Source organism: Vipera ursinii, assembly GCF_947247035.1.
Source record: "Vipera ursinii genome assembly, chromosome: 1".
In the NCBI taxonomy this organism is placed as follows: Eukaryota; Metazoa; Chordata; class Lepidosauria; order Squamata; family Viperidae; genus Vipera; species Vipera ursinii.
Window position 1 is genome coordinate 232778668 of NC_139512.1, and position 24796 is coordinate 232803463.

Sequence of the window (24796 nt, forward strand, 5' to 3'; positions counted from 1 at the left end):
GTTCAAGTAAAAAGTGACTCTGTGTTAAATGGGAAGCTTGTATTTAATTCAAGGATTTACTCTGAGTGGCAGACATTTTCTCTCCAGTCTCATACAGAATGGTTTTTCCCCCTAAGATAATAAAACAAAGCTGCCTTTTATGTTCAGCAGTAAGTTATTCATTATTCAACAATCAATTCTGAAATTTATATTACTTGCTGTGATGTTTCTATCTAGTGATAACTGGGAAAGTATCTTGGAGGCCGTATTTTCCCTTCATAGGTTGGGGTCCATTTATACTAATCCAGGATTTTAGTAATGTTGTATCTGTATAATTATGACTACTGTAACTAAGCTGTAAAAATCCACTTGATTATTATATAGTAATAAAGATTTAGAGCTTTCTTTCTTCTCATTGTGCTGCCATTAAGTAGCTACCTGGAAGGTGAATGCATGTGTTCACCTCAGTGGTGGGATTCAGCTGGTTCGCACTAGTTTGGCAGAACCGGTAGCTAACCTTTTTGTTGCCCAGGTCCAGAATGGACTTCCGGAAGTGGCATCCATGTAGAGATGTTGTTCACATATTTGAATCCCACCACTGGGTTACCTATAGTAATCTTAACCTTGTTACATTTAACACAACACTAATGTTATGTGTTTGTGCAACTCTTTTGCAGATGAGCTGTTTGTCTTCCAGCTCAATTAAACCACAGAGGAAAATATTCCTGAGAGCAGTTATGCAGCACTAATATTGGAACAAACTCTCTCCATCAGAGAGAACCCTCATTTTCATCCTTTCTGCTGGTTTCTTGGATCTCCCTTTTTCTTAGCCCCACAAGATGTCATGGTAGCTCACCACCATTTCTTTGCTAAAAGAAATCCATCAAGACCCAATGAACATAGATACAGTGCTTGGGCAATAAGGGTGTTTTTGGATTCATCAGCTGAAGAGGCTATTGCTCAGTTCATGTTAGTACAGAATGTTGTGAAGATGGCATTTCTGAGGTGGTTTGAAAAGGCTTCTCCACTACCTTCACTTGCTTCTGGCTTGGACAAGTGAAAATGGTGGAGGTTAACCTCATGGCTCTTCCTAAGGCAGGCATAGAAAATCCAGCACACTTGCATCTTTGTTATTGATAACTTAGGAGACAAAGAATCAAATGTTGTACTAAGGCAAATCATGAAAAACAGTACTTAACTGGATCCATAGACTCCCATTTCCTCAACATATTTGTTTGTTTAACAAGTTTATATAGGCTGTCACCTACCAATGAAACTTGGGGCAGTGGGAGGAGAGAACATTAAGGTAGAAATCAGTTAAAAGACCCACTTTGAGACATTAAAAGGAATAACTTCTCAATATACCTCACATATAATAAGCAGGCATATACATAGAATGAAGGCTACTGCTAAGCTTGTAAGCCGTCCTGAGTCTTCGGAGAAGGGCGGGATATAAATGGAATTAAAATAAATAAATAAATAAATAAATAAATATCAGGTGCCATTGAATGCCTATATGAAAAGGGGGAATACAGATATTATGAAACTGGCTCATTTATTTCTTCTGAAGCATTGTCTCCTTTTCTCCACCTTCCGTCAACATAGTATGGCGCCATTGTATGGTTTTGCTTCAGGTTTTTTTTCCACCCATTGTGATTTAGCTGAGGATGGACAATCACTTTAGAGTTGCTTTAATTTTGACTCTTGTTCTGAACAAGGGATGCAATTTGACTATCGAATAACACATGCATGATGTTCATACAAATGCTATGATTTACAACATGTGAGCTGTAGGAGCACAAATATATAAGAGTATATATTTGTTTATTTGTGTTTGTGTGTGATAACATTCTGAAAATAATATTGTCATGACCCAGGTCGCCCAGGGAGATGCAGGCTTTGATAGAGTGTTTTATTGCTTTGCTAATTCCACAACAAATGGCCCTAAAATGGCCATTGCTCCATCCCAAACTTCCCTGAAGGCAGCCACAGTCCCACAAACAAAAGCCAATAATCACCCGACCTGATTTGCAAAGGAAAATCCAAAACCAAGGTGCAAGTCCAGAGAACTTGCCTCAGCCCCTGGCTTCTCAAAACATTCCAAGGGAAATGTACCATCCCCATTGGATAGTCTTGGTTCCAACTCCTTCTCCAAACTGGGATCCAGTGGGGCCATGACAAATATTTTGCCCTTATCAGGTGTGGCTCTGGACATTACTGGAGAACAGTTCAGTCTGGGAAATAATAATTGCTTTGAAATTCATTGTAATGGAAAGACAGTGTTTTTCAACCTGCCAAAAGAACTGAGACAACTTCAACATTCTCAACCTGCATGTCCTTCTTATAATGATGTTTGTAATTATTTAAGCAAAACCACAGTGACAATAACAAGAATAAATGTGAAACACACAAAAATCAAATTTAACTCTGGGTTAGTTTTTATTTCCCCCCCTACATTCTGCAGATTTGACATTATTTCTGGATTGTAACTGCACCTATTGATTGCAAGTCTCTGAATTTCTTTGGCTTTATTTGCAAGATAATGTGGTTAGGACCAGAGTGCATTTATATCTCTTATCTGACAACACTGAACCCAAATACACTAATATAATTCCAGATTGAGTCACTAGCAGGAAATAATTTCTCCTTCAGAAAACCTTTCAGTATTTCTAATGGGTTGAAAATTAGCTGCCAATTTCCTATCCATTGTCTAGTCATTGAAAAACTTTGGTAGATAATATTAAGGGGCTCAAGCAGTTTAATTATTTGGAATAAAATATTGGTAAAAAGAGTCTCCAGTGTTGCATGTATGCAGTCTATTGTATTATCTTCTCTTTTTACTGTACTAAAATATCGTAGATCACATGCTTTACTAAGCAAAGTAATTTCAAATACATGAGTATTTGCTTGTATGGAAAACACAAGATTAAAAAGGCTGCTGAAACCGTTGAGGAGATTTACTCAGGATATTCCTCCATCTTCCTAAAAAAAAGTGAATAACATGAAGTGGAGGCTGAAAACCAATTTATACAGTTTTAGTCTTTGCAGGTTTTATGAATTCAGTTATAACAGCTTGTAAATCACGATTTAAAGCAAAAGTGTACAGCCTGAGTTTCTACAATCTACCTGTGACCCAAAGAGACTTTCTAAAAGTTGTCACCAAAATTGTTATACATTTAAATAATTGCATGGCCAGGAAGTAATGATATTTGTTTTTAATAAATATGGAATACTGCATCCAGTTTTGGTCACCACATTACAAAAAAGATGTTGAGACTTTGGAAAAAATACAAAGAAGAGCAACTAAGATGATTAAAGGCCTGGAGACTAAAACATATGAAGAATGGTTGCAGGATTTGGGTTTGGGTTAGTCTAAAGAAAAGAAGGACTAGGGGGGACAAGATAGCAATATTCCAATATTTGAGAGACTGCCACAAAGAGGAGGGGGTCAAATTATTTACCAAAGCACCTGTAGGCAAAACAAGAAACAATGGATGGAAATTAATCAAGGAGAGAAGCAACCTGAAATTAAGGAGAAACTTCCCAACAATGAGGACAATTAACCAGTGGAACAGCTTGTCTTCAGATGTTGTAGGTGCTCCATCATTGGAGGTTTTTAAGAAGAGACTGGACAGTCACTTGTCTGAAATGGCATAGGTTCTCCTGCTTGAGCAGGAGGCTAGACTAGAAGACCTCCAAGGTCCCTTCCAGCTCTATTCTGATTCTGATTCTAATTATATTAATGCTTGTTCCACCCTAGCCACATTTTTAGATGTTGCAGTAAACATCTGAAAACTTTGGAGAGCCTTCTCTGCCTTAGTAAGTTGCTCAGCAATTTCCCTCCTACTTTCCTCCTCCTTCCTACGTTTAACTGCCATCTGTTTTATTATCAAGCCTCTCAAATAAGCTTTAGCCGTATCCCAAACTATTCGTAGGGGCATCCCTTCCGTCCTATTTTCTAAAAAAAACAGACTCATTTCTTGTTTAATTTTTTCTACAAAAACCGTATCCTTCAGGGTCTCCAGGCTCATCATCCATCTACTCCTCACTCTACTCCTCCTTATCAATGTAATAGCCACCGGATTGTGGTCCGCCCATTCGTTCATCAAAATCATGGCATCTTTTGCATAAGGTATCAGCCCATCCGACAACCATACCATATCCAACCTAGACCACGAGTTATGCCTGGGGGAGTAGTAGGTATAATGTTGAGAGGCTGGGTTAATCACACGCCATATATCCCTAAGGCCAAATTCTTCACACATATCCCTAAATACTTTGGGTAAGACCCTCCTATCTTTCCCTTGTTTCTTCTTCAAATCAACCCTCCCTGTTTTTTAATCCTTAGCCCTATCTACCACTGCATTAAAGTCCCCCAAGAGACACATTCGCTCATACTCCAGATCTAATATTTTCCAATATATTTTCTGGAAAAAGTCTCCCTGATTATTATTAGGTGCATATATGCCTACCAGTAACACTTTGCTTCCCACCATTTCTATCTCCAGCATCAGGCTTCTCCCCTCCGGTTCCACCCATAATTCTTTAGGACACAAGTACTCCTTAACATACATTGCTACACCTTTCTTTTTCTCCTCAGCAGACGCTACAAATAATTTCCCTAGCTTAGGGTAACTCAACAAATTAATTTGGCTTTTCTTAATATGAGTTTCCTGAAGGCATAATACATCAGCTCCACATTTCCTTAATCTAGTTAAGATATTTTTTCTCTTAACAGGAGCACTGTGACCGTTAACATTGAGTAAACCCACAGAAAGTGTATGGGAAGGAGCAGGTGGATTTTTGGAGGCATAAACTCAACCTTGTGGACCAAGAGAAAATAGCACGTCAAATTAGGGTGCCAAGGCAGAGCTATTTTGAATATGCCAATAAACCAGGGAGATGGCTTAGCTATAGAATAAGGAAAGAGAAGGAAAGTAGAAGAATTGATCAGTTACAGGATAAGAGGGGGACACTGATAGGGGATAAAGAAGGAATAGAAAAGATAGCAATTGAGTTTTTTACAGAATTATATCAGGAAGAAAAGGTCCCTGAGGAGAGGATTAAACAATACCTGACGGAGTCAGACCTTCCTAAGTTATTTCCTAATGAGAAAGAGGCCTTAGATCAGGAGATAACAATAGCAAAAATTGAAAAAGCGGTCAGACAACAGAAATGTCAAAAAACCCCAGGCACTGATGGAATTCCTGCAGAATTGTATAAGGTATTAGTGGAAGCGTTGGGAAAACATATGAAAGATCTATTTAATGAAATTTTGGATGAGGCTATAGTCCCGCAAACTTGGTTGGAGGCAAATATTAGTTTGATTCCTAAGGATGACTTCCCTTCAAAGCATATTAAAAATTATAGGCCAATATCCCTTCTTAATTCAGATTATAAAATATTTGCGACAATAATTGCGGATAGATTAAAAAATTACTTAAACCAATTCATACATACAGACAAGAATGGGTTCCTTCCCACTAGACAAATAAAAGATAATCTCAGAATTATATTAAATGTTCTGGAGTATTATGAAAGCCGACCAGATAAACAATTAGCTTTAATATTTATCGATGCTCTAAAAGCATTTGATAGGGTTAATTGGGATTTCCTAATGTGTCAGTTGGAACATATGGAGTTTGGGGCTAAATTCCATAATATGATTAAAGCAATCTATACTAAGCAGGAAGCAAGACTGTTGATAAATGGGAATTTAACTGACAAATTTGGTATCTGTAAGGGCACTAGGCAGGGTTGTCCATTCTCCCCACTTTTATTTATCCTAACCTTAGAACCCCTATTGAGAATAATAAGGAAAGATGAGGAGAATACTGGGCTTCAGATAAGAGACCAAATTTATAAATTACAGGCGTTTGCAGATGATATGGTCTTCGTTTTGGAAAATGCTCTGGAATCCAGCATGGAATTACTAAAAAGGATTGAGGAATTTGGAAACGTGGCTTGTCTACAAGTAAATAAAGATAAGACGAATATATTGACGAAAAATCTTTCAAATAGAAGTAAACAGATGCTAGAGGACACTACAGGGTTTAAAATCGTGAAGAAGGTCAAATATTTAGGAATCTGGTTGACGGGAAGATGTTCAAGTATTAGGGAGGATAATTATTCTAAATTACTGATGCAAACAAAAATGGACCTGGGAAAATGGGGTAGGATACAGTTGTCATTATTAGGAAGGGTAGCCACGGTGAAATCTTATGTTTTGCCAAAATGGAATTTTCTGTTCCAGACAGCACCGGTTAAACTTTCGCTGAAATTCTTAAGCGAGTTAAGCGAGTTAGAGGGGGTAGTTTCTAGATTCGTATGGCAGGGGAAACGGCCCAGGATTGGGATTGGCCTACCGAACTGGGAACATTACTATCAGGCTGCCCTCTTAGTTTGGGGGAAAGGAATGGATAAGTTTAAGGAATAATCGATTGTTGAGTCTGGAAGGATTTGATTTGCTGCAGGGATGGCATGCAGCTCTTTGGCAGGAAGGTACTCCTCCAAGCAAACAGTTTACTCGCCACTACATAAGGGATATACTGATTCGGAATTGGGATAAGATAAGGTCTAAGTATAAGAAGGATAAGGAAGGAAGGGGTATTTATCTGAATCTGCAGGAATTAGATAAGATTCTGCTGGGTCCAGAGAAAGGGATGATATCTAAGTGCTATAAATTGCTGCTAATTAGGGTAGTAGGGGAGGAGGTGGTAAAAGACGTGATGATTGCCTGGGGGAAGAATTTTGGTTATGCACTTCCACTTGAGAAGTGGGAAGAGATTTGGTGGACTAATATGAGGCTGGTGGTATCCACGTCATATAAGGAGAACATATACAAAATGCTTTATAGATGGCATCTCCCTCCGGCCAGACTTTCCAAAATGTTTCCCGGATTGTCAGCCGATTGTTGGAAGTGTGATAAAGGGATTGGCACATACTATCACTTATGGTGGACATGTCCGGAAGTGGTTAGATATTGGATGAGGATCCAAAAATGGATAGAGGAAATCACAGGGTGTTTAGTTGATCTTAAACCAGAGACGTATCTGCTTGGCTCCAGGCCTGGAAATATTAAGAAGGATATATGGTATTTGGTTTTACATATCTTAACAGCAGCAAGGATGGGGTATGCTCAATTTTGGAAGGCAAATCATACCCCACTGGATGAAGTTATAATTAGGAGAATACTTGATTGTGCAGAAGCATACACATTGACCAAGAAGTTGAAGGGTAAAGAAGAGACACCAGCATTTCTATCATGGAATAAATGGTATATTTGGATGGATAAAAGATTAAAGAAATGAGGGTGGCTTGGAGGTTGGTCAAAAATGAAGTGATATAGTCTTTGTTAATGAATAAGCTTTGGAGTTGGATGGTTATAAGAGACTTAATGAGTGGAATATAATTGTTAGTTTAGAAGTAGATATAATGTAAAATTTTTGAAATGGTTTTCAATTTTTCATTTTTTTTTTGTATATTGTAAATGGTTTTTTTTTGTCTTTGTTGGTGTATGGTGTGTTTTTAACACGAAATGTAAATAAAGATTTATATTTGAAAAAAAATGAAAACATTGCCCATCCTTGATTTATAATTTAATGAGATGTACAAACACAGCCAATTTATTCTCCAAATTTTGATGAAACAAACTATAGAATGCCTGTTACTCGTCCCAGCTTCTGCCAACCTAGCAGTTCGAAAGCACGTAAAAATGCAAGTAGAAAAATAGGGACCACTACGGTGGGAAGTTAACAGCGTTCTGTGCGCCTTTGGCGTCTAGTCATGCCGGCCACATGACCATGGAGACGTCCTCAGACAAGCGCTAGCTCTTCAGCTTTGAAACGGAGATGAGCACCGGTCCCTAGAGTCGGAAATGACTAGCACACATGTGCAGGGGAATCTTTACCTTTTACTTTTATGGTTGAACCCATCCAATATTCATATGGAAGTAAGTCTTCATCCAATTATGTTTACTCTTTGTCCATACCATCACAGCCAAGGATTTGATCCTGATTCTTTTGAAAAGACCATCCATTACAGGCATGCTTTAATCTTCTTAATTTCTTTTTTTTTTGTAAATATTTTATTAGAATTTTTTAACATAACATAAATCATTATAAAACAGAATGTTGTCTGGGTAACATTTATAACACAGTCCTTAACAATTAATTTCTATAATTTATATTCCATATGTTAATTATTTTATTTCACGTTTCCCTAACATATCTTTCTTTGGAAAACATTACATTAAGACAGTTTTACTTGCTTAACAACAGTTCAATATATAGTTTCAATAATCCTGTGTATCGTTTTAGTTGCCTTATCATAAATCCTGTCACCATGTTTATTTCAGCTTATTTCTCCCCCCCCATTTCTAAATATTTTTACAAGTGACAGTCTTTTTAACACTTAACTATATTTACCTTGGTGGATTTCATTCTGTTTCCCCATACCCCCTCATATTTTTATGTTTCCCAATCAATAAGTAAAATAAATAAATAAAAAGAAACAAAGAAAGAAGAAAGAAGAGCAGCTTATTTCTCCCTCCAAATTCTAAATGTACATACAAATAACCATCAGTTCAACATTCAACTATATTTACATTGGTGGATTTAAATACTAGACTACAAAAAATAACATATAATTTAATTTAATTTAATAATTTGATTTCTATACCGCCCTTCTCCCGAAGGACTCAGGGCGGTGAACAGGGCAATACACAATAAAAATCAAATACAAAAATTAAAAAACCATTAAAAAACCATTAAACATCATGCCCATAAAATCAATACATATTAAGTTAAAAACTAATTTTAAAAACCCAACCCCATCCCATCAGACCAGGCCAGCTTGTTCGAAAAAGAATGTTTTAAGATCGCGCCGGAAGGAGCGAAGGTCGGGGGCCGTCCGGAGCTCAACCGGTAAGCGGTTCCAGAGGTCTGGCGCGCCCACAGAGAATGCTCTCCCCCTGGGGGTCACCAATCGGCATTCTTTGATCGGCGGCACCCTGAGGAGGCCCTCTCTGTGGGAGCGCACTGGATGGAGGGAAGTTGACGCCGGTCGCAGGTGTTGCCGTAGGTAATCCGGACCCATGCCATGAAGGGCTTTGTACGTCATAACTAACACCTTGAACCTCACAAGTTTGTATGTATGTATCTCTCCTAATTTAATATATATTTATTCACTCAATTTCTCATTCTTTTTAACCATAGCTAAGAATGTATTTAATCTATTTAAACTTTGAACATTCCCTTCAATAGTTCTAATCATCTAATCCTTTAAATCTCATTCAAAACACATTTTTTATATTTTTCTTATCATCACATTTAAGTAGCTAAAACGTTTGCTTTTGTTTAAATCAATTCAACTCAGAAGAATAGGAAAAAAACAAAAAAACACAATTGTATTAATTTAGAGGAAGAAAAAGAAGAAAAAAAATTCCCTCTAAGAGTAGTGTATTTCAAAATTTTCCCATTTCTTAGCCATATTCAAACAAATGTTTCTTTTTGAAGTATTCTTTCTGGTATCTTTTTCCTGATGTTTCATTTTAATCTTTTTTTCTCTGGTCGTTGTCTTTTTAAATCAACATGTTTTGCTGCATCATTTGTTTCCCTAAAGGAAATTTTTTCTCATTCTTTTCCTTATCTTCAAAGTTGTTTAGACATATTAAAATATTTCCCAATTGAATTAAATCATAATTTTTTATTTTATATGATTCCATCTTCAAGTCTCTATCCTCAAAATTATATTTAATCATCCCTGCTATATTTTCCTGAGAAAGTTCTTGAAGTGAAATTAAGTTGAAAATAAGTTGATTCATGCTCTCAAAGTTCTTCTGCATTTCCTTGTAATTTAAGGTCATTGTCCTTTGAAATTTTTGCTGCTTTATCATATACTTCCTTTTTTGAAATGAGCATTTTATAAGGTTTCTTCTTTGAGTCTCTGTCTTCAGAATCTTGTTCAGTCATCTCTACTGTGTTTTCCTGAGAAATTTATTGGAGTGAAATTAAGTTGAAAATATGTTGGTTCATATTATCAAAGTTATTGTGGATTTCTATGTAGTTTAAAGTCATTGTCCTTTGGTATTGTTTTTGCTCATCATATGTTTCCTTTTGTAAAGTATTCATTGCTTCAGCTGTGTTATCTTTGTTTAAACAGGTGCATTTTTAAAAGCTTAAAAGTTCAAAGGGAAAAGAAAAAAAAGCCTCATCCACCAGCAGGTGTCAGCATTTGCTCATTTTTCATGTCTTTCTAGTTGTTTTCTTTCTCTAAAGGGTAAATTTCATGCCCAACTGAAAGGGAGGGAGCAAAGTCCCCCTCCCCCTTTCCTTCTTTGGAGATCTCTTATTTTGGGGATTTTCTTCTTCAGGAAAGTAGGTAGGATAGAGAAAATCAGTATTCTTACCCAGATTCAAGCATGCTGTTTATTATTTTTGCTTAGTTTAATCACTTATGACTTCTGTTGCTTCAGCTATGACTGGACATGGCATTAGCCAGCCTTTTCTTCCGTTGGTTTCTGGGACGCTTCTCCTGGACTTTTTGGAGAGACCACTGTCTCTCCTAAGTCCCTGGGATTTCCTTCCTTCATTCCACCCCTTCAGGGTGGATTCTGGCCCCTTAGGGTCCCCAAAAAAAGAAATTTCAGCCGAAGGATCCAACATTTCGAATTCTCCAACTGCTCCACTGAAAACAGGAACCAGAAGTCCTACTCTTCTTAATTTCTGTTTTGTTATATTTTTATGCTACATGCTATAGTTTGTTTTCCTTTTCTTCTTTAAATTCAAACCAACCTAAAACTAAAGAGAAACTTTGTGACAGAACAATTAATCAGTGGAATGACTTTCCTTCAGAAGTTGTGGATGCTCCAACACGGGAAGTTTTTAGGAAGAGATTGAATAGCCATTTATCTGGCGTAGGGTTCCCTGTTTGAGCAGGGGGTTGGACTAAAAGACCCCAAAAGTCTCTTCCAACTCCATTATTGTGTTAATTGTAGAATTATGCAAGAATAAGACTACAATAGACCACCAGATAAATGCAGGTGAACTTTACATTGTCCAGAAATGGAGCAGTCTGCATTTCTATTATTGAGTAAAACCTGGATGCAATATTATGGGATAGTTAGAATATCAAAATGAACAATTAATTGAAGTGCCTTATTCATGAGAATGAATTTACAGTTAGCTAAACTGTCCTGCTATATGAAGCAATGACAATGTGTCCATGTTCAGGGAAAGAGGAGGAAAGTTCATGAATTTTGAAACCTCAATTACTTTCCAAACACAACCATCTGTGTCATAGAGCTTCTATACTGATGGAAGCTTTCCATTTAATGATTTGCCATTTCAGGTGGTCATTCTTTAAACATTGGTAGGGAGTTGAATTCCTAAAGCCTATCTTTTATAAGCCACCAAAGGAAGCTGATGGAAATAATATTGGCTGTGACCTTGAATATCCTCCCTGTGGAAGTCTCCCTTGCAAATATGAAACTCGTTTTTATCTTAAAATAAGGCTGCACAATCAGAAATTCCATTTAATATACATAAACCTTTGGAAGTCTCCCTTGCAAATATGAAACTCGTTTTTATCTAAAAATAAGGCTGCACAATCAGAAATTCCATTTAATGTACACAGAACACCTCTGAGAATGCTTAATAATGTTTAATTGCAGTCACCTTGCTTTAAGAGATGTAATTCAGAAGCTGAAACCTTAACTCACACGGCATTGCCTTACCCTATTATTATCACATAAAACCATGACTTCAGAGCAATCATTGTAGATTAAGGACTCATATGTTCTGCTTGGCTATATCCCAGGAATGTGGAATTGATCAAGATATCAAGACTTGGGACTTTTTGTACATAGAAGATGGTCTAAAAAGAATTCTTATACAGCATAGGAAGGATACATTTATAATATATGAGGGTGGTCATAGATTGTTGACATTAGTTATTGGTCAACATTTGAATTAGAGTTATTGTCATACCTTCATGGATGTTCACCATGAATCCTCACCAGAAGTTCCTGTAAAAGGTATTCCATTTTGATGAAAAATGCATTTAAAGAGAGAGGGGGGGAGAGAGAGAGGGAGGGGGAGAGAGAGAGAGAGAGAGAGAGAGAGAGAGAGAGAGAGAGAGAGAGAGAGAGAGAGATTGTTTTTCTCACACTAGTCATGAAATTGGATTCCACTGATTTGAGTGAGAAGTCATGATTCTCTGCTGTCCTTCTCTGGAATCTTATCATCCTCTGCAAACTCTCCTTTCTGGAATAAAATGGATGGGTATTGTACAGATAGTTGTCCACTTACAACAGTTTGTTCAGCGATTGTTCAAAGTTACAATGGCACTGAAAAATGTGACTTATGACTGTTTGTTTACCCTCATGACTGTTGCAGCATCCCCACGGTCATGTGATCAAAGTTCAGACACTTGGCAACTGGTTCATATTTATGACAGTTTCAGTTTCCCGGCATTATGTGCTCATCTTTTGCAACCTTCTGACAACCAAAGTCAATGGGGAAGCCCCTGAGATATAGGAACACTGCTATCATGTACCCCCTCGTCCTTCTCTTCATTAAACTAGACATACCCAATTCCAGCAACCGTTCCTCATATGTTTTAACCTCCAGTCCACTAATCATCTTTGTTGCTCTTCCCTATACTCTTTCTAGAGTCTCAACATTTTTTTTACATCGTGGTGACCAAAACTAGATGCAGTATTCCAAGTGTGGCCTTACCAACGCATTGTAAAGTGGTATTAATACTTCATGTGATCTTGATTCTATTCCTCTGTTAATGCAGTCTAGCACTGTGTTGGCTTTTTTGAAAGCTGCAGCACACTCCTGGTTCATATTTAAGTGATTGTCCACTAGGACTCCGAGATCCCTCTCACAGTTACTACTATTGAGCAAGGTACCCCCTATACTATACCTGTACATTTGGTTTTTCTTACCTAAATGTAGAACCTTACTTTTTTCACCATTGAATTTCATTTTGTTAGATAGCGCCCAGTGTTCAAGTCTGTCCAGATCCTCCTGTATCTTAAGCCTGTCTTCTGGAGTGTTGGCTGTTCCTGCCAGTTTGGTGTCATCTGCAAATATGATGAGTTCCACATTTATTCCTTTGTCCAAATCGTTGATGAAGATGTTGAAGAGCACTGGGCCCAGAACAGAGCCCTGGGGCACCCCAATACATACTTCCCTCCATGTAGATGCGGTTCCATTGAGGACCACATGCTGAGTATGGCCGGTCAGCCAGCTACGAATCCATCTGGTGATGATTCTGTCTAACCCACATTTTTCTATCTTATCAAGTAGAAGGTTGTGATCTACTTTATCAAATGCCTTACTGAAGTCCAAGTAAACTATATCCACAGGATTCCTCTAATCCACTAATTTTGTCACTTGGTCAAAGAAGGCAATAAGATTTGTCTGGCATTATCTATTTTTGAAAAACCCATGCTGGCTTTTAGTAATGACTTTGCCTCTAGGTGCTCGATGATTCATTGTTTGATTATCTTTTCCAGAATCTTCCCAGGTATTGAGGTCAGGCTGATAGGTCTGTAATTTCCTGGATCCATTTTTTTTCATTTTTTAAAGATGGGAACTACATCAGTTCTTTTCCAATCCTCTGGTAGTTCCCCAGTGCTCCAGGATCTTTCAAAGATATAGTTCAGTGCAGTGATTTTTTTCTAAAAAAAAAAAGGTGCCGTAACTCAGAGGTGCTGTCACTGGGAGCGATGCCAGTGTCTTCCTATGGCATTGTACAGATAGTTGTCCACTTACAACAGTTTGTTCAGCGATTGTTCAAAGTTACAATGGCACTGAAAAATGTGACTTATGACTGTTTGTTTACCCTCATGACTGTTGCAGCATCCCCACGGTCATGTGATCAAAGTTCAGACACTTGGCAACTGGTTCATATTTATGACAGTTTCAGTTTCCCGGCATTATGTGCTCATCTTTTGCAACCTTCTGACAACCAAAGTCAATGGGGAAGCCCCTGAGATATAGGAACACTGCTATCATGTACCCCCTCGTCCTTCTCTTCATTAAACTAGACATACCCAATTCCAGCAACCGTTCCTCATATGTTTTAACCTCCAGTCCACTAATCATCTTTGTTGCTCTTCCCTATACTCTTTCTAGAGTCTCAACATTTTTTTTACATCGTGGTGACCAAAACTAGATGCAGTATTCCAAGTGTGGCCTTACCAACGCATTGTAAAGTGGTATTAATACTTCATGTGATCTTGATTCTATTCCTCTGTTAATGCAGTCTAGCACTGTGTTGGCTTTTTTGAAAGCTGCAGCACACTCCTGGTTCATATTTAAGTGATTGTCCACTAGGACTCCGAGATCCCTCTCACAGTTACTACTATTGAGCAAGGTACCCCCTATACTATACCTGTACATTTGGTTTTTCTTACCTAAATGTAGAACCTTACTTTTTTCACCATTGAATTTCATTTTGTTAGATAGCGCCCAGTGTTCAAGTCTGTCCAGATCCTCCTGTATCTTAAGCCTGTCTTCTGGAGTGTTGGCTGTTCCTGCCAGTTTGGTGTCATCTGCAAATATGATGAGTTCCACATTTATTCCTTTGTCCAAATCGTTGATGAAGATGTTGAAGAGCACTGGGCCCAGAACAGAGCCCTGGGGCACCCCAATACATACTTCCCTCCATGTAGATGCGGTTCCATTGAGGACCACATGCTGAGTATGGCCGGTCAGCCAGCTACGAATCCATCTGGTGATGATTCTGTCTAACCCACATTTTTCTATCTTATCAAGTAGAAGGTTGTGATCTACTTTATCAAATGCCTTACTGAAGTCCAAGTAAACTATATCCACAGGATTCCTCTAATCCACTAATTTTGTCACTTGGTCAAAGAAGGCAATAAGATTTGTCTGGCATTATCTATTTTTGAAAAACCCATGCTGGCTTTTAGTAATGACTTTGCCTCTAGGTGCTCGATGATTCATTGTTTGATTATCTTTTCCAGAATCTTCCCAGGTATTGAGGTCAGGCTGATAGGTCTGTAATTTCCTGGATCCATTTTTTTTCATTTTTTAAAGATGGGAACTACATCAGTTCTTTTCCAATCCTCTGGTAGTTCCCCAGTGCTCCAGGATCTTTCAAAGATATAGTTCAGTGCAGTGATTTTTTTCTAAAAAAAAAAAGGTGCCGTAACTCAGAGGTGCTGTCACTGGGAGCGATGCCAGTGTCTTCCTATGGCATTGCCACCTGTCCTTTGCACTCCTGCCCCTGCGGCTCAGAGCCACATGCCATGGGGATTCCCCTCCCCACAGCTGCCATGGGGATTCCCCTCCCCGCAGTTGCCACGCCGCAGCCTGTGCTGAGACTCCACCCAAAGCTGCTCCAAACCCTGACCCAGAGCTGTGTTCCTCGTGGCAGTGGTCTCCGGTGCCAAACAGCCTCTTTCCAACCACATCCAGAAAAATTTGTAACAAACATTGGAACTCTCAAGGCCATGTTTGGTATTTCCCAGCAATCTGTTACTGGAAGGAAAAAGCAATCCCTGCTGCGTTGCTGATTCCAGAGAAGCATTTGCATGTGTGCAGGTATCCTTAGGGTGCCATAGTTATGGATGAGAAATATTGGTTGCAAAGTTCTGGATGTAATACAGATATTTTGGACTTATTTTTGTTTCTTTGCATGTTTGATATTTTTAAAAAAGGCATATGCTACTGACTATGTTTATGCACATATGTAACATCTTTTGCTAGGATGGATGACCACTGCTTGTCCAGAATGTGAAAAGTGAAAGATTGTGACTAAACAAAATCTTAATCTACAGATAATACCATCAGAAATTATTTTAGCCTTTTAAATAAATGTTGTTATTGATGTTAAGCTCACCATGGAAAACATCATATATTATTGCATATACTAGGTTAATTATTTAAAGACTGAAGTGCAACATAACTAGATTCTAAATAATCTATTTTTCAAAACACACAACAGTCCAAACAGTAAAAGTAAAGTCCAAATTAAGAAAATTTCATTCTTAAGAATTGTTTAATTTAAAGTGGTTTAGTTGTAATAGATGGTTATAGATTCAAAATAGTTTTCAAGAGTGTACAAAAGATGCTATTTTTTTCTAGCATCAGCGAAATTAGACATATTACATTGAGAAAAATGTTTCTCATTTCTTTCCTGTTACCTTTATTGATTTCATTGCAGAGATGTTAACATAGGAAATAGATTATTTTGTTATCTAATTTTACCTTCCAAAAGACAGAAGCAGATGAAAAATGTTAGGTTCTTTCATGTTGGCTTTTTTGAATTAGCTGTTTTAGATTTTAAAAGTTTAGTTTTTAAAGAAGTAACCTTGTAAATAATTTTAATGTCCTCCTCTAGTGCAGGGTAGGCAACCTTGGCTCTTTTATGACTCAAGGACTTCAACTCCCAGAATTCCAGAGCCAGCATGGCTCAGCTTGGAAACCTCTCTTTCCCCTCAGCATGGCTGGCTCAGGATTTCTGGGAGTTGAAGTCCACGAATCATAAAAAAGAGCCAAGATTGCCTACTCCTAAAGCCAATAGAGGGAGTTTTTTTTTTTTGCAAAAAAAGGTGCCAGAACGCCGTTCTGAGCATTCTATGAGGAAAAAAAAGCCCTGCTTCAGTGGTTCTGAGATCACATCTGCCAGTTCCTTGAGAACCTTGGGGTGTAATCTATCTGGTCCTCATGATTTGAACTCATCTAGACGGGACAGGTGCTCACTTACCATTTTCTTGCCTATCTTAACTTGTGTTTCTATTCTGTTTTTTATGGCACTATTTTTGATAGGTTGGTCTGTTTTTTTCCCCTTTATGTAAAGACAGATGCAAAAAACGAGTTAAATAGTTCTGCTTTCTCCTTGTTGCTTGTCACCTTCTTGCCACTTTCACCCACTAATGGACCAATCATTTCCTTCACTTTTTCTTGTTTTTTACATGGTGAAAGAAGCTTTTTTTTTATTATTATTTTTGACTTTGGTCGCAAGCCTTAGTTCATTCTGAGCCTTAGCTTTCCTCACTTCATCTTTGCAGGCTTGGGCTATTTGCTGATATTCTGACTTAGTTATGTGCCCCTTTCCATTTTCTATACTTGTTCTTTTTATCTTTCAATTTGTCAGAGAGTTCTTTATGGAGCCACGCTGGTTTCTTTTGAGAGCTGTTATTTTTCCTCTTCATTGGTTTTGTGCTAGACTGGGCTTTTATTATTTCACTTTTAAAAATTTCCCAAGCTTCTTGAGTTGTTTTCCCCTTGAGGATTCTCATCCATGGAATCCTTCCCAAGCCCTCTCTTAGTTTATTGAAATTAGCTCTCTTAAAGTCCAAGACTCTAGTTTGACTGTGTTCTATTGCTTGTGCTTCCATAATGTTGAATTCCAATATTGCATGATCACTTCCTCCCAAGGTTCCTGTGGCTTCAACACCTTCTATCATTTCATCTCTGTTATTGAGAATTAGATCTAAAATGGCTAATCTCCTAGTTCCCTTCTCTACTTTTTGGGTGACAAATGTCTCATGTAGCGACAGAAATTTTGGGCTCAGGTTGTCATAAGTTGAGAACTACCTGTAGAAGGACTTCTACAAGATGGTTCTTTCTTCAGCTGGAATACTACTGGAAGGTTATTCAGAATGAAAGGAAGTGTCTATGTATTGTACATCTTTGCTAGCATTTGTCGCTGTGTACTTCAGTTGGGCTGAAGAAATTTAATTGTATCAGAACAATCTTTGAAACAGTGCTCAGAATGTCTTAAATTATGCAATACAGTAGAGACACAGTTTTTGTCAGATGTCAAAATCAAGGTATGATATAGTTGTTGACAAAAATAATAATAAAAGAACTAGAAAAGAGCCAGTGTGCTAATGTTCAGCACGGTTTAACCTGCTGTTTCAGTGTCATTATTTTTTTCAAAAACAAACAGCAATAAGAAAAAGATAAGCAGGGAACCTGTATGGTTTGAAGAAGTTATTAAACTACAAGTCCCAGCATTTTCTCAACTTCATAACTATTGACTAGACCGCTGGGAATTGAAGTTCACCAACGGTGAGACAATTGTAGGAAGAATAAATTGTCAACTTCAAATAGATTCTTATTAGCTAAAATGATTACAGTGCTACTTTCTGGGTGTTTTGTTTTTATCTTTTTAGATTAGAACTCTGATACATGGATTTTAATTTATAATATTAGGCTGCTTTTTCTACTTAATATATATGCATAATGTGTACTTCTATAATTTGTTATTCTGTAGCTGCAAATGTGACTTTGAACTGTTTAATAATAACTCATAATGTTCTGATTTTGCAAATCATTTTTCACGTACCATTAGAAAAGACAAGCAGGGATAAAAAAATGGAACTGGATTATTTCTTTTCATCTATGAGCAGTTTTAATCTCTTGGGTAAAAGGGAAAGATAAATAAGGGAAAAGATGTTCATAGGAAATCCCAGGCTTTCTTTCTCACCTGTCTATTGTTATTTGAATCTCAGTGCTCAGGAAGCAAAAGGAATTTTTTTGTATATTTTAGCTTAGACAGAAATTAGACTTTTCTGTGATCGATGCATTTTTCACTAAATCTAAATGAACTTGAGGTATTGCTGTCACATTTACTATATCCAGATATTTTTGTCTTTCTAATCAACAGTTGTGAAGTCTGAACAGCAGTGTATTGCCCAAGTGTTAACTGCCTTGACAGTATTTCTTCCACTGAGTTTGGACTTTAAGTTCTTCTTTAGTCTCGTGATGTATTCACTTCTAACCTTCTTCTTGACTCAGTGTGCTGCCAGTTTGAAAGTGATTGTCTTCATCCAGATACTTGATGTTATTTCCATAGGGCATCTTGTTTCTTCAAGTCTTCTTCATCCTTTGTTTATGGTTTATTTCTCATATTCCTTATAATTGTTTATGTTCAGAAGCATATATTCAAATAAGTGTTCCTGTTGAACTGAAATAACTAACAGGCTTGTAGTTGAATGAAAGCTAGGCACTTTTACTAATAATCACTAGGGTGAGCCATGAAACAATCCAGATGAATTTAATATAAAGTCTTAGAAGTTCAGGTTTTCACTAAGTATTGCCAGCCAATGACATTATTTTAAGAAATTAAATGAACTCAAACCACATTTTACTTTTTAAAAATGTTACCACTTGCATTTTTTTCCCCTCTGAAACAGAGACATTCTGGAAGTAGGTTAATTAGGAAAGCATGACCATGAGAAATGAACAGCTTTGCTAGCTTAATTTGCCATCCAATCATTTCATTTGTGGAACTTCTTTTAAGCAGCTGCGTTTATCCTCATAAAAACCCTATGTCCTGCACAGCAACCAGTTCCAAACACTATATTCTGCAATCTGTGCAAAACACAGAACAAATCCTGCTCTCTCTGTCTCTGTGTCTTTCTGTGTCTCTCTCTGTCTCTGTCTCTCTCTGCTTCTGTCTCTGTCTCTCTCCTATTTCTCTCTCTGTCTCTCTCCTATTTTCTGGGAAGTCAAAGCTGAGAAAAAAATGTGACTTAAACAGTGGTAGAAACCCAAGGGTAAGGCAAAAAGGTCTTTTTAAAAGATTATTTTAAAAAACTGCAACAAGCAATATTGTTACCTTTTTAAATGTAAGTGCTTGATGAAATCCATGGCACTGTTTCCTTTTTTTAAAATATGAGATGTAAATATTATCAGCTTTGCAACTTAGTAATCATAAAAAGGCTTCTACTTAAATATCTTTTTTAACAAAACAATATTTTGAAAAGCAATTATGTTACATGCTTCCTACAATAATCTTCCCCAGTATGGAGCCCAGTTAGAGTTGTGGTCTGAAAAGAACTGAAAGGCACTTTGGGGAAAAGCTGACTTAAAACAATACAAACTATCACAATAGTTGTGTTTTTTTTTAATTTTCAGAGGAACATCTATTCTTGTGTTTATTTAAGATTGGGCTGACTGCATATTAATAGCTTAGAACATGCCATAGAGCTTTGTTCATTGTAAGAGCTTCATAAACTTTGTGTTTCATATTCAGAAGTTATAAATCAGGGATCTTCAAACTTGGCCCTTTTATGACTTGTGGATTTCAACTCCCAGAATTCTTCAACCAGGCACGCTGGCTGAGGAATTCTAGGGGTTGAAGTCCACAAGTCATAAAAGGGACAAGTTTGAAGACTCCTGTTCTAAATCAGGGGTGTCAAACTGCCAGCCCATGGGTCAGACGCGGTCACCCAGAAGCCATGTCTACCCCATTGCCGGCAATGGCGAAACAGTCCCAATACGTTGTGTGACATCACATGATGTCGTGAGTTTGACATGTCTGTTCTAAATGGACAAACCAGGCATACTTGAGAACAGTTTCCCACCAATAGGTCTCTTTCCCACCCTTTTTTCAAGAAATTTGCTCTTTTTATTTCAGAATGTTTTTGCTTTAGGGGAGAGTTAATGACTGGTCTTACGGACACATCTAAATACTTTGTTATTTAAGCTGATGCTGTACTACTGTGTTCTACTGCCTTCTTTCACCTATTAGATATTATCAAACTGCAACATGATTTCAACCTGAAATGATTTATTGTACTCTATTAAATTTAACGTTTCTAATTTCAAAGTCAGCATTTAGTAATATACAAATCTTTAAAACAAATGCAGTTTTTGAGCTTTCTTAGTTTTAAGTTTTTATTGCACATGCCTCATAATAAAACAATTTTTCAATTTCATTTTATTTCATTTCATTTATTATATTTGTATACCGCCCTTCTCCCGAAGGACTCAGGGCGGTGAACAGGGCACATATAAAAATACAGAATACAAAAATTAAAAAAGAATTAAATAAGAGCCCGAGCTAAAACAATAGAATCATATAAAAATCCACAATAAAAGCCCCAGCACATCCCCCATCAGGCCAGGCCGGCTTGTTCAAATAGATAGGTCTTCAGACTGCGTTGGAAGGAGCGAAGGTCAGGTGCCATCTGGAGCTCAACCGGCAGCTGATTCCATAAAGCCGGGGTGCCCACAGAGAAGGCCCTCCCCCTGGGGGCCACCAGCCGACATTCTCTGACTGGTGGCACCCTGAGGAGGCCCTCTCTGTGGGAACGCACAGGGCGGAAGGAAGTTGACGCCAGCAGCAGGTGATCCTTTCTTATCTTTCTTCTAGAATAACCCAGGAAAATGAGAAAATATAAACAAGGTGAGTAGAGCATCCATCTTCAGTCAATTCTGTTTATTATGGGTCAGAACATATCTTGACTAGAGGTGTACCAAAATGTTGTTAATCCTATTTCTCTACTTAGTAAACTAATATTCTCAACATTTCTGGCTCCACAGACTAGCAGTGAAGGCGAAGGGGATGGTTTTGTGCATACACCCTAAACCCGCACATGCACAAATGAAGCTTCATGCCCTCCCCCACCACTTGTGTGACCCAGTTCCCAATGGGCCACAGACCAGTTAATGTTAACTGTTCTAATGCAATTAAAGAAATAAATTTGTTTTGCGTTATTTTACATAAAACTTCACATTTTTGTATTCAATTTATTATCCTTAATTATTTATTTATGTCCCAGCTTTATTATTTTTATAAATAACTCAAGACAACAAACACGCTTTCCTCTTCCTATTTTTCCAACGATAACAGGTGGGTTGGCATGAGAGAAAAAGACTGGTTCAAAGTCACTCAGCTGGCAATTCATGGCTAAGTGGGAACTTGAACTCATGGTCTCCTAACTGCATTATTACACGGTCTACATTAGCAGATATACTACTTTCTCTGAGAAACATTTTGCAATGCAAACTTTCCTGATAGTGTTCTCTATTTTTTTTCTTTGAAAGTTTACTATATATATATATATATATATATATATATATATATATATATATATATATATATATATATATATATATGTAGATCTAGAGTCTCGGGTTTCTTCCCGCGTTCCTTTCATTTTCAGAAAGTTGTGGCGACGTTTCGACGAAATCCCATCCGTCATCATCAGGCCGGAGTGTTCCTCCTGCTGCTTCCAGGAGCAAAGCGTGGTCTGGCTATTCCTTTCCTTCCAACTGCCGGTGGGGCTGTGTGGAAGAAACCCGAGACTCTAGATCTACACATACAGACACCCGCGAGAATCTACGAAAACAAATATATATATATATATATATATATATATATATATATATATATATATATATATATATATATATATATGGATCCTTGGTTTTTCGGGTTTTTCCCCGCGTAGAACTAGAGGTGTAGGCGCAACGTTTCGACGGAATCCCATCCGTCATAATCAGGCTTTAGCTTCCTTCTTCTGGGAGAAGCATGTGGCTGTTTGTTCCTCTTTTTTAAACTGCCAGAGGGGGTGTGTTCTGTGGAGGTGTGCTCTGATTGGGTAGGGGACCAAGTGTGTTCTGATTGGGTGGGAGTGTGTTTTGAATGGTGGGTGTGTTCTGATTGGGTGGGGGGTGTTCTGAGTGAATGGGCTGGTCTCAGCTGCCAGCTCCAGACCTGAGCTGGTGAGTTGTGCTGCTTTTGTTCGGCTTCGTGTTTGTGGTGGTGCCATGTTTTTATAGTGGGTGTCAATTTGCTTATTGTGTGGTTTGGAGGGGTTTAAAGTGGCTGATGTTGCAGCTGTAGTTAGGTTTCTGTTTTGTGGTTGTGTGTCTTTATCGTTGTGGGTTTGGATTTGCTTTTTGAATGGTTGTGTGGTGGTGATGTCATGTGATGTTATCATGAGTTTGGGTCTGGTATCATTCTTGGTGGTTGGGCCTCGTCTGTCAATCAAGGCGGGTTTCCAAATGGCTGGTAGACGAGAGGTATCATCTCGTTTATTCATGCTGTGGGAGCGTTTTTCTGTCTCAATGGCTTCTCTGATTATTCTGTTGTTAAAATGTTCGATTTTGGCGATAGTTTTGGTTTTTTTAAAATCAATTTCATGTCCCGTGGCTTCAAAGTGTTGGACCAGGGATGAAGTTTGTTCTCCCTTTCTGAGTGAGTTTTTGTGCTCTTCAATGCGTGCACTTATTCTTCTGTTGGTCTGTCCGATGTATGTGGTGGGGCAGGTGGTGCATGGGATTTCGTATACTACTTGGTTTTCTAACCCAATTATGTCCTTGGGGTTTCTTAGGATGGTGGATATTTTTCTGTCTGTGTAGAATGCTGTTTTGATGTTGTGTTTTTGGAGGACCTTGCTGATTCTGTCTGTGGTCCCTTTTAAGTATGGGAGGAGGGCTTTGCCATTTTCTTGTTCTCTGTCTTGGGTTTTTGTGGGTGTCTCTCTTCGGATTAAGTTGGTAATCGTGTTTCTTTGGAATCCATTGGCTGTTAGTACATTAGTGAGAGTGTGTAGTTCGGTTTTTAGGTGTTGTTCGTCAGCTAGGTGTTTTGTTCTGGAGATGAGTGTCTTGGCTACGGAGTTGATCTGTGCTGGGTGGTGGTGTGAGAGTGCGTTCAGATAGCGGTTTGTGTGTGTTTTTTTATGGTAGATAGTGTGTCCTAGGGAGCCGTTGGATTTCTTGTAGACTAAGACATCAAGGAAGGGAAGTTGATTGTTAGCTTCTGTTTCCATGGTGAATTGTATTTTGGGGTGTAGGCTATTGAGGTGTATGAGGAAGTCATCCAGTTTTTCTTTGCCGTGTGGCCAGATTACGAAGGTGTCATCTACGTATCTGAGCCAGAGTTTGGGTTTGTGGTTGGATTTTTCTAGAGCGAGGGTTTCAAAGTGTTCCATGTAGAGGTTTGCGATGACAGGTGAGAGGGGTGATCCCATGGGTGCTCCTTCCATTTGTTTGTATCTTTGTCCATTGTAGATGAAGTATGTGTTAGATAGGCAGTGGTTGGTCAGATCTAGGATGTGTTTTGGGGGGTTGTATTTATTTAGGATAGCTGTCAAGGCTTCTTTGATTGGCACTTGGGTGAAGAGGGATACAACATCGAAGCTCACAAGTAGGTCACAGGGCTGTAAGTTTAGTTTACTTATGATCTCTATGAATTGGAATGAGTTTTGTACGTGTGAGGTGATGGAATTTGCATAAGGCTGTAGTTGTTTGGCAAGAAATTTGGCTAGATTTTGTAGAGGTGAGCCTATGGAGCTGACTATGGGTCTGAGTGGAGTTCCTTCTTTGTGTATCTTGGGCAGACCATAGAGCTTGGGACGTCTGGATGATTTTTCTCTGGGAATGATTGTTTTCTGGATCTCTTCACTGATGGGGGTGGCTTTTATTTTTGATTTTGTGGTTTTTTCCAGGTAGGTGGTGGGATCTGTCTTGAGGAGTTTGTATGTGGAGTCTCGGAGTAGGTTGGATAATTTGGTATGGTAGTCAGATGAGTTCATTACCACCGTGGCGTTGCCTTTGTCTGCTGGCAGAATGATTATGCTGGTGTCATTTTTTAGGTTAAGTAGTGCTGTCTGTTCCTGTTTAGGTAAGTTGCTTTTGGGTGGTTTGCTGGTGCAGAGGATGTTGGTAACTTCGAGTCTGATTTTGTTGGCGTCATCAGGGTTAATTTTGGTCAGGCTGGATTCGACTCCGCATATAATGGTTTCCGTGGGAATGTGTTTGGGAGCGACTGCAAAATTAAATCCTTTAGACAGGACGTTGGTTTCGGCTTTGGTGAGAATCCTATCTGAGATGTTGTGCACAGTTTGTTTCATGTGTTGCTGTGGGAGAGGAGGGGTTTGTTTCTGGCGTTCCTTTATATTCTCAGTGCACTTAAAAAGAAAAGAAATCGGTGTATCAATTTTTGCTACAACTTCAGAAGTATGCATTACTTTTTGCACACATCCCTCACAGATCCTTTTTCTTCTATATTGTAGTTTTGATCTGGAAAATAT